The sequence below is a fragment of the Babylonia areolata genome, chromosome 9, assembly GCF_041734735.1.
Source record: "Babylonia areolata isolate BAREFJ2019XMU chromosome 9, ASM4173473v1, whole genome shotgun sequence".
In the NCBI taxonomy this organism is placed as follows: Eukaryota; Metazoa; Mollusca; class Gastropoda; order Neogastropoda; family Buccinidae; genus Babylonia; species Babylonia areolata.
The window spans coordinates 31,173,958-31,183,957 of record NC_134884.1 but is presented as its reverse complement, the minus strand read 5'-3'; the positions used below and the strand labels follow the sequence as shown (position 1 = coordinate 31,183,957).

General features: G+C 42.5%; 1 protein-coding gene across 1 annotated transcript in view; it reads right to left on the bottom strand.

The window, feature by feature from the left end:
* LOC143285620 (thyrotropin-releasing hormone receptor-like) overlaps positions 1–10,000 on the bottom strand; it is a gene marked incomplete at its 5' end in the record, with an annotated part of 92,362 nt that overhangs the window by 56,182 nt on the left and 26,180 nt on the right. The gene's annotated exons all lie outside the window — the stretch shown is intronic.

Below are 10,000 nucleotides of genomic sequence, written 5' to 3'. Positions count from 1 at the left end.
TCATCACCACAATCGCCACCACCACCATCACCACCACCACCATCGCCACTACCACCATCACCACCACCACCACCACAATCACCACCACCACCATCACCACCACCACCAACAACAACCACCACCGTCACCACCACCACCACCACCACCACGATTCTAATCACCTTCCACGATAGACAGTTCATTCCAGTGTCTTCATCATCATCATCATCTTCTTCTTCTTCTTCTTCTTCTTCTTCTTCTTCTTCTTCTTCTTCTTCTTCTTCTTCTTCTTCTTCTTCTTCTTCTTCAGCTGAGGAAGGCGGCAGACGCTCATTTGCCAATACAGAGTCCGTGAGGGTCTGGGTTCGAATCACACTCTCGCCCTTTCTCCCAAGTTTGACTGGAAACTCAAACTGAGTGTCTAGTCATCGGATGAGACGATAAACCGAGGTCTCGTGTGCAGCACGCACTTGTGGCATTGAAAAAGAACCCATGGCAACGACAGTGTTGTCCTCTGGTAAAATTCTGTCGAAGAAATCCACTCTGATAGGTACACAAGTGTATATATGTATGCGCTCAAGGCCTGACTAAGCGCGTTGGGTTATGGTGTAGGTCAGGCATCTGCCTTACAGGTGTGGTGTGGCGCATATGGATTTGTCGGAAAGCAGTGACGCTTCCTTGAGAAACTGAAACTGACACTGAAACTTCTTTTTCTTCTTCTTCTGCTTCTTCTTCTTCTTCTTCTTCTTCTTCTTCTTCTTCTTCTTCTTCTTCTTCACCACCACCAGCACCGCCACCACCAGCACCGCCACCACCACCACCAGCACCGCCACCACCACCACCAACAGTATCCTGTTCACCTTCCCAACATCTCCTCGCCATCATCGTTGCTATTACGACTAAGAGAACGGCGTGTCGGAGCCGGATTAGAGGCGTTTTTTGTTTTTGTTTTTGTTTTTTGTTGGGTTTTTTGTTTGTTTGTTTGTTGTTTTTGCTACGAACTCGTATGGCTTAATTAAAGGGATCAAGGCCTAGTTCAACGGGGTGTGGAAGAAGGTGGGAACCGCTGTACGTGTAATGAGCTACAACATAAAGATAACTATCACACGGTACAAATGATCATTATATGGATCGCACGCCATGTGACAGATAATTATGTCAATCAAAGACAGACCCCCGTACCCTCCAATGATGTCTGCCACATTTCAACTTTTTTTTTTTTTTATTCGCACAGAAGTGGAAACATGATAACACTACGATGATTATATATTGGTAAAGGTTTTTCTTGCTAACGCTTTTCGTAAGCATTTGCATTGATTTATTGATTCATTCATTCATTCATTCATTCATTCATTCATTCATTCATTCATTCATTCATTTATTCATTCATTTATTTATTAGTTTATTTATTTATTCTATTTATTTTTTCTTCATTTATTTGTTTATTAAGTAATGGTTCCGTTGTACTGACCGACTTTTCAAAACAAAACATCATCTGCCTGCAGACCTCTTCTGACTGTATAACTATATGATCTTGCTTCGGGACACAAACGTCGACAGTCATGGTTGGAACTGTCCATAGTGGAGTGATGGCCTAGAGGTAACGCGTCCGCCTAGGAAGCGAGAGAATCTGAGCGCGCTGGTTCGAATTACGGCTCAGCCGCCGATATCCCCCTCCACTAGACCTTGAGTGGTTGTCTGGACGCTAGTCATTCGGATGAGACGATAAACCAAGGTCCCGTGTGCAGCATGCACTTAGCGCATGTAAAAGAACCCACGGCAACAAAAGGGTTTTTCCTGGCAAAATTATGTAGAAAAATCCACTTCGATAGGAAAAAAACAAATAAAACTGCATGCAGGAAAAAATACAAAAAAAAGGGGTGGCGCTGTAGTGTAGCGACGCGCTCTCCCTGGGGAGAGCAGCCCGAATTTCACACAGAGAAATCTGTTGTGATCAAAAGAAATACAAATACAAACAAATACAAATACAAATAATCATTGTCTGAGTCGGTTGTCATCATCTTTTTCGGACACGAGGGAGCGTGCAACATTCTGGGGGAAACCATTAATTTTTCCCCTCCCTTTCACACAGTTCTCTGCAGAACGCACAATCATATTATGACCTCAACTACCACTACCTGCGGCCTTGGCTTCGTCGGTAAAGACAGTCACTGCACGTGCATCTGTGTCACGTTGCGCGTGTCATGTCAGTCTGCTGGTCGTCACACTGCGCGTCGTTCAATGTAAATAGATAGATAGATACTTACCTACCTACGTACGTACCTACCTACCTACATACATACATATATAGAGACACAGAGAGACAAAGAGGCATACATACATAAAGAGAGGTATAGACAGACAAAGAGGCATACATACATACAACATACATACATACATACATAAAGAGAAATAGAGACAGAGAAAAACAGGCATACATACATACATACATACATACCTGCCTACCTACCTACCTACCTACCTACCTACCTACATACATACATACATACCTAGCTACCTACCTACCTACATACATACATTCATACATACATAAAGAGAGATAGAGACAAAGAGGCATGCATACATACATATATAAAGAGAGAGAGACAATGACAATACATACATACATACATACCTAGCTACCTAGCTACCTAGCTACCTACCTACCTACCTACATACATACATACAAAGAGAGATAGAGACAAGGACAAAGAGGCATACATACATACAGAGAGATAGAAAGGACAAAGAGGAATACATGCAGACATGCATACATACATACATACATGCATACATAGAGAGAGAGAGAAAGACAAAGAGGCATACATACATACATACATACATACATACATACATACATACATACATAAAGAGTGATAGAGACAGAGACAAAGAGGCATACATACATGCATACATACATACACAAAGAGAGACAGAGCCAGAGAGACAGGGAGGGACAGACAGCCATACAGCAGACAGTCAAACACGAACAATGAATTGGAGAAAACGATTGCACATAACTGAATTTGTCAATATGTGGAAATCGCGTTCACAAGATCGAGTTTGATTTCTTCATTTCTATTTCTTAGCGTGAAGAAGAAGAAGAAGAAGAAGAAGAAGAAGAAGAAGAAGAAGAAGAAAAAGAAGTTTCAGTGTCAGTTTCAGTTTCTCAAGGAAGCGTCACTGCTTTCCGACAAATCCATATGCGCCACACCACACCTGAAAGAAGACGGTGGAGGAGGAGAAAGAAGAAGAAGGAAAAGAAAAAGACGGAAGAAGAAAGAAAGAAAGAAAGAAGGAAAGAAAGAAAGTTGAAAAAGAGTGGGAGAGGAGCAACGAATGCCTCCAGAAACCACAGCCACCGACAGCCCAGACAATTCACGGCTGTCCAATGGCTGTCCTGTGCTGTTTGTGGCTGGCTGGCCGGCCTGTCTGCCTGCCCTGGGCTTGTGGTCAGACACCCGGTTAATACAGGCGTCAAAACAGTGGGTGACCCGTCAGAAGCTGGTTACTTTGAAAAGAATGTCTCAGTCCAGTGCGGTGATGTTTCTACACCATTGTGTGTGTGTGTGTGTGTGTGTGTGTGTGTGTGTGTGTGTGTGTGTGTGTGTGTGTGTGTGTGTGTGTGTGTGTGTGTGTGTGTGTGTGTGTGTGCGTGTGTGCGTGCGTGTGTGCGTGTGTGTGTGTGTGTGTGTGTGTGTGTGTGTGTGTGTGTGTGTGTGTGTGCATTTTCAATAGGTTAATTGGTAATTGAAAGAAAACACGGGACCCATAAAAGAAAAGTGGTGGTGGGGGAGGGGAAGGGAGGGTGCGGGGGTGTGGATGGGGGTAGGGGGGGGGGGATACAGAGTGTTTTTCTATCACTGCACTCACATCAGCGTGAACAATGTGTGAAGACAGTCAATGAAGTCCAGAATAACTTTCACCCTACTGAGCAAAACACCGCCATGAACAAAAAGCAATATCAACTTTTTTTTCTTTTTTTTTTCTTTTTTTTTTTGTCTTCATCATCATTATTTAGGTTATCATCAGACAGATCAGCCAGAAGAGAGTTGCAGTAGTCCAATCTATATAGTTTAACTCTCTCCATACGAACGGCGAAAGAGACGACGTTAACAGCGTTTCACCCCAATCACCATCATCAAAATATTGCAAGCGGAAGGCTCTTATACTGAAGAGGTGAATGTTGACAAAGAATACCCACAATTCTGACGACGGAAGCTAAAGGTTGGGTCATTGAGACACCCACTGGACATCCGAGGGGTCTGTGTAGAGGAGAAGAGAGGGCTGGCCGTACTGAGTGAGTTAAAAGGAAAAGTGTGCTGGCAGGAGCAGTGGATAGGAAAGAGTGAATTTTGCTTACTGTACCTAAATGACACAACAGAGTGCGGCATAAGTGTTTGATATATGCATCCATGGAGACTGTTTCGGTCTGATTAATGTTTTTGATTTGTATCAATTCATTTGCTTATTTTCTTTGTGTATTTAGTCATTTGTCTTCTATCCCCCCCCTCCCCAATTCTCCCATACCAGATCGCTGTTATCATTATTATTATTATTATTATTATTATTATTATTATTACTGTTATTATTATCATTAGTAGTAGTAGTAGTAGCAGTATCATTATTATTATCATCATCATCTTCATTGTCATGATTATTATCATTATTATTAGTAGTATTAGCAGCATCATCAGTGCGACAAAATCCTCCACGAAAACTTGTCCCTCCAAACTGTATTTTCCACGAGGAATGGGGGGATAAGCAAAGGACACACAGGAACAGTGGAGAGTATCGTTGTCGACTCCTTCCAAGTCACTTGAGGTGACGGAGTGTGAAATATGCCCTCCTGGACACGACATCTCTTTGTGCCTCCCAAGTGGCAAGGAAGGAGAGAGACGGATTTGAACTCAGACAGTATCGTTTTAACCATGACCATCCCACCATTCCTGCCTAATCTGCAAGCTGTCTGAAAGTGGGTTTGTTTTTTTTTTTGTTTTTTTTTTCCACTGCTTTCACAAATCTTTTTTTTTTTTAAATAAATATTTTCATTCGAATTTAACATTTAATACATAGACAGACATACAAAACTAATATTTGAAATTAATGATATTTGTTATTGTGCATTACTTAAACTGAAAATCAGGAAAACAACAACATAATGTTTTTATACCGAGAAAAAAAAACAGAAATAAAAAAGTCATATGCATTGCATAAAACAAGTAAATAAATGAAAGGAAAAAAAAAATAATAAAAGAGCAAACGTTACATTCGTGGTTGTCCTTCCTCCTCCTCGTTGCTTTCAATCATTTTTATGTATGGGTATCATTTCTATCGAGTGTATATATTTTTCGGTTTTATATATGTTTCTTAGGTCTGCCGGGAAGTACTTTATACATGGTTTGATTTTATTTATTCTGCATTTATAGATGAAAGGTTTCGCCACTAGAATGATATAGTCAAATATTTCATCTGTTTTTGTAATATCATTTCCAAATTATACTAAATTGTCTGACAGTTGAATCACTCTGCATTCTGCGCCGCAGACGCAACACGTGCACTGGACTCGAAACGTTTTTAACTTGTAAAGATGCGTAACCTTATTTCTGTATTTTTGTCATTTTTTTTTTTTTTTTTTTTTTTTTTGGGGGGGGGGGGTTGCTTTGTTTGTTTGTTTGTTTTAGCCTATCCCGCCCCCGCAAATGGAGTATGGCTGTCTACATGGTGGGGGTAAAAACGATCAGACACGTAAAAACCCACTCGTGGGAGATGCAGTCCACGAACGAAGAAGAAGGACAGATTGGAAGTATGGGGCCATGCTTGAAATATCAATCCTTGATTTAAAAACGTTTTTGAGTTCTGAGTTATGAGATCTGATCAAGTAAATCCTTCCCTCTGGGCGATTTTGTTCAGACTGAGACACACAATCCTACTGATAACAACGTTACATTCCGATCATTTGCAAATACAGACTTCTCTCTCTCTCTCTCTCTCTCTCTCTCTCTCTCTCTCTCTCTCTCTCTCTCTCTCTCTCTCTCTCTCTCTCTCTCTCTCTCTCTCTCTCTCTCTGCTTCTGTCACTACTGTCTGTCTCTCTCTCTCTCCCTCTTTCTCTCTCTCTCTTTCTCTCTTAGACTGAATATTTGATTAACTGTTTGCACATGTACCTTTCGTGTATCATAACTGTGTCGGAACTAAATACATATGTACATATGTGTATTTCCTGTTTATGTACATGAAGTCGAAAAAGTACGTTAACACCCCCCCCCCCCCCCCACACACACACACATATATATATATATATATATATATATATATATATATATATTATATATATATATATATAAAAGCAGTCAACCCATCATCCACTAAACAAATTGAATATCTAAAAAATACAGCAATTGGTTCAGAAGTGGAGAATAATCAACCCCCCAAACCGTGTACTTTTAATTAATCAAATGTCTATGTGATCCGGAGAAGGAGGGAAGGGAGTCTGCTCCTTCTCGAACTCAAAAGTTCATTCGCTTCAATTTGTGTCACGCTTTCTCGCAAGAAAGCATGAAGCAACGGGAGGAAGAGAGAAGGAGGGGTGGAGGTATGGGAGTGGGAAGGGTGGTGGGCAGAAGGGTGTGTGTGTGTGTGTGTGTGTGTGTGTGTGTGTGTGTGTGTGTGTGTGTGTGTGTGTGTGTGTGTGTGTGTGTGTGTGTGTCGGGGGATGGGGGGCGGGGGGATGGGGATGGGGTGCTGACGAGTTCAATTCACCAGGAAAAAAAAAGAAAAAAAAAAAGAAAAAAAAGACACTTCTTCACAGGTTCTGTGACGAATTGAAAGAATAAGTGATAAAACGTTAAACAAACTCAAACAACCAAATTCTACAAACTATGTAATTCTCCGCTCTCTCTGTCTCTGTCTCTGTCTGCCTGTCTTTCTCTTTCTCTCTCTCGCTCACACACACACACACACACAACTCGATCAAGCTTGGCAATGCATTCACCCGTTTCCTCAACTCGTTCCACAACCTCGGTGTTCTCTTTTTGACAACACGATAGCCGCGCAAACCAAACATTTTTAGTAATACAACAAGACCTGTCAAATTCTGCGACTGGCTGTTCTAGTTTGGAAAGACCTGGTGCCAGCTGCATTGCTTGGTTCTAACTTTTTGACAGTTACAAGTGACTAAATGCCTACCTTGACCGAACCACGCAATTGGTCAGTTCCATACTACACACAGTTAGTAGCGGGTTACGACCATATTAGGCTCTTCCGTCCGCGCAATACAACTGCCTGTCCTCCGACGCAACATCTACACTTGTCCACTTCCATCATTCTCTCTCGCCTCGCTCGCTATATATATATAAATCTCTCTTTGTCTGGTCTGCCTGCTTTGTCCGGATAGTCATCCACTCCTCCTCCAACGTGTACATAATTCTACAGCTCAATTCGTCCTTTTGAAGAGAAAGGTCTGAGCATATCACTCGCCTATATCTCCTCCTGCCTTTACCTCTACACCCTCTACATCTCATTCCCCATGATCAGTTTCAGATCTGAGAGGTGGAAGGTGGCAGAATAGTTAAGACGCTCAGCTACCAATATAGAGAGTCCGAAAGGACGTGGGTTCGAATCCCGCTCTCGCTCTTTTCTCCCAAGTTTGACTGGTGAAATCTAACTGAGCGTCTAGTCATTCGGATGATAATAATAATAATAATGGTATTTATATAGCGCTGAATCTTGTGCAGAGACAAATCAAAGCGCTTTCGCACCAGTCATTCACACGCATGCATAACTCTAAAACTGGAGAAACTAAAAACAAGGAAGAGACAGGCAAGGGAGACTATTTTGGGAAGAGGTGGGTTTTAATGCCAGACTTGAAAGAGCTGAGTGTGGAGACTTGACGAAGCGAAAGGGGAAGTTCATTCCAATTGCAAGGTCCAGAGACAGAGAAAAAACGGCGGCCAACAGTCGAGTGTTTGAATCTGGGTATGCGTAAACAGAATGGATCCGAAGCCGATCGTAGTGAGCGAGATGGAGTGTAGAGGTGAAGGCAGCTGCAGAGATAGGAAGGGGCAGATTTGTGAATACATCTATAACATAGAGTGCTGAGTGATGAGGAGATAAACCGAGGTCCCGTGTGCAGCACGCGCACTTGGCGCACTGAAAAAGATTTCATGGCAACGAGAGTGTTGTCCTCTGGCAATATTCGGTAGGAAAAAAATCCACTCTGATAGATAGACAAATATAAGAACATTCGCTTAAGGCCTGACTAAACGCGTTGGGTTATGCAGCTGGTCAGGCATCTGCCTAGCAGATGTGGTGTAGCGTATATGGATTTGTCCGAATTGCAGAGAAGCCTCCTTGAGAAACCGAAACTGAAACTGAAACTGAAACTTTCAGACCTACTCTGTTTCAACATCCCCATCCGTACCCCTCACCCCACAAAGAGAGAGAGAGAGAGAGAGAGAGAGAGAGAGAGAGAGAGAGAGAGAGAGAGAGAGAGAGAATGAATGAATGAATGAATGAATTTTATTTCTGAAGGTAATAGAATAAGCAACAATGCTTTTTTCATCCAGCCCCCAAAAGGAGAAAATTGGGGAAAAACATAAGCAAATAAATTGTAAATAGCATCGCATAACATCAAGGAAGTAGAATCAAGAATGAAAGCATCACATCCATTACAAATCATGGAAAGGACTACATGGAAATTGTACACTTAAACGCAAAAACACTCTTTAGAATAACGTATATGCGCCAAGAAATTTAGAAAAAAATAGAGAAAGACAGACAGACAGACCAACAGAGACACAGAGAGAGAGAGAGAGAGAGAGAGAGAGAGAGAGAGAGAATGTCTACAATCAACGGCCCATCCTTTTCTGCCCTTACAGCTCCCTTTTTACGCTTCAGTTGTCAAAGCCCTTCATTAAAGTCTGCACGTATCTAAAATCTACATCTTTCTAAAAATAATCTCGCCTCCCTCACCCCACACCCTCTCCCCCAATCCGACCCACAACCATTTTTTAGCTGTTCTGTTGCTTTTTTTGTGTGTGTTTCGTTTTTTTCTCTGAATCTCTGAATTACTGTGAATGATACGCGTGCAAGCGCTTTGATATTTCTGGGTAAAAAATACGTCCATCGCTATAATGTAAGTACAGGTATTATCATGAGCGAGAGAGAGAGAAAGAGAGAGAGAGAGAGAGAGAGAGAGAGAGAGAGAGAGAGAGAGAGAGAGAGAACGAAAGAACGAACGAACGGGCGAACGAACGAACGAACGATTTATTCAGTATAAGGCCCCGCCCTATTTGAAGGGGCTAAGCAAAATCAAACAAGATTTTATACCTTACATAGTGTTATGAATATTGTTTGGGAGGGAGAGAGAGAGAGAGAGAGAGAGAGAAATCGAAATCGAAATCGAAACGAAAATTTTTAATTTTTATTTCTCTCTCCCTCTCCCCCTCTCTCTCCCACTCTCTCTCACTCCCTCTCACTCGCTCTCTCAGTTTCTCTCTTTCTCTCTCTCTCCCTCTCTTTCGCACTCTCTCCCCCCCTCTCCCTCTCTCTCTCCCTCTCTCTCTCACTCTCTCTCTCTTTCCCGCTCCCCCTCTCTCTCCCTCTCTCTCTCTCTCTCGCTCTCCCTCTCTCTCTCTTTCACTCTCTATCTTCCTCTCTCTCTCACTCTCTCTCTCTCTCCCCCTCTCCCTGTGCCAATCTACCTCCCCACTTACTCGGTCGTGCACAAGCATGCACTCAACCGAACTGTGTGAATTTATTTCTCCTGTGATAGATAGCGGTGGGGTCACAAAGAGAGAGAGAGAGAGAGAGGCAGAGACAGAAAGACAGAGAGAGACAGAGACAGAGAGAGAGGCAGGAGAGAGGGAGGGGGCAGGAAAGAGAGAGAGAAAGGGGAGAAGAGAGAGAGACAGACATAGAGACAGACAGAGACAGAGAGCGACAGAAAGACAAAGACAGACACAGAGAGACAGATAGACAGAGAGACAGAGACAGGGAGACAGATACAGAGAGAGAGAGAG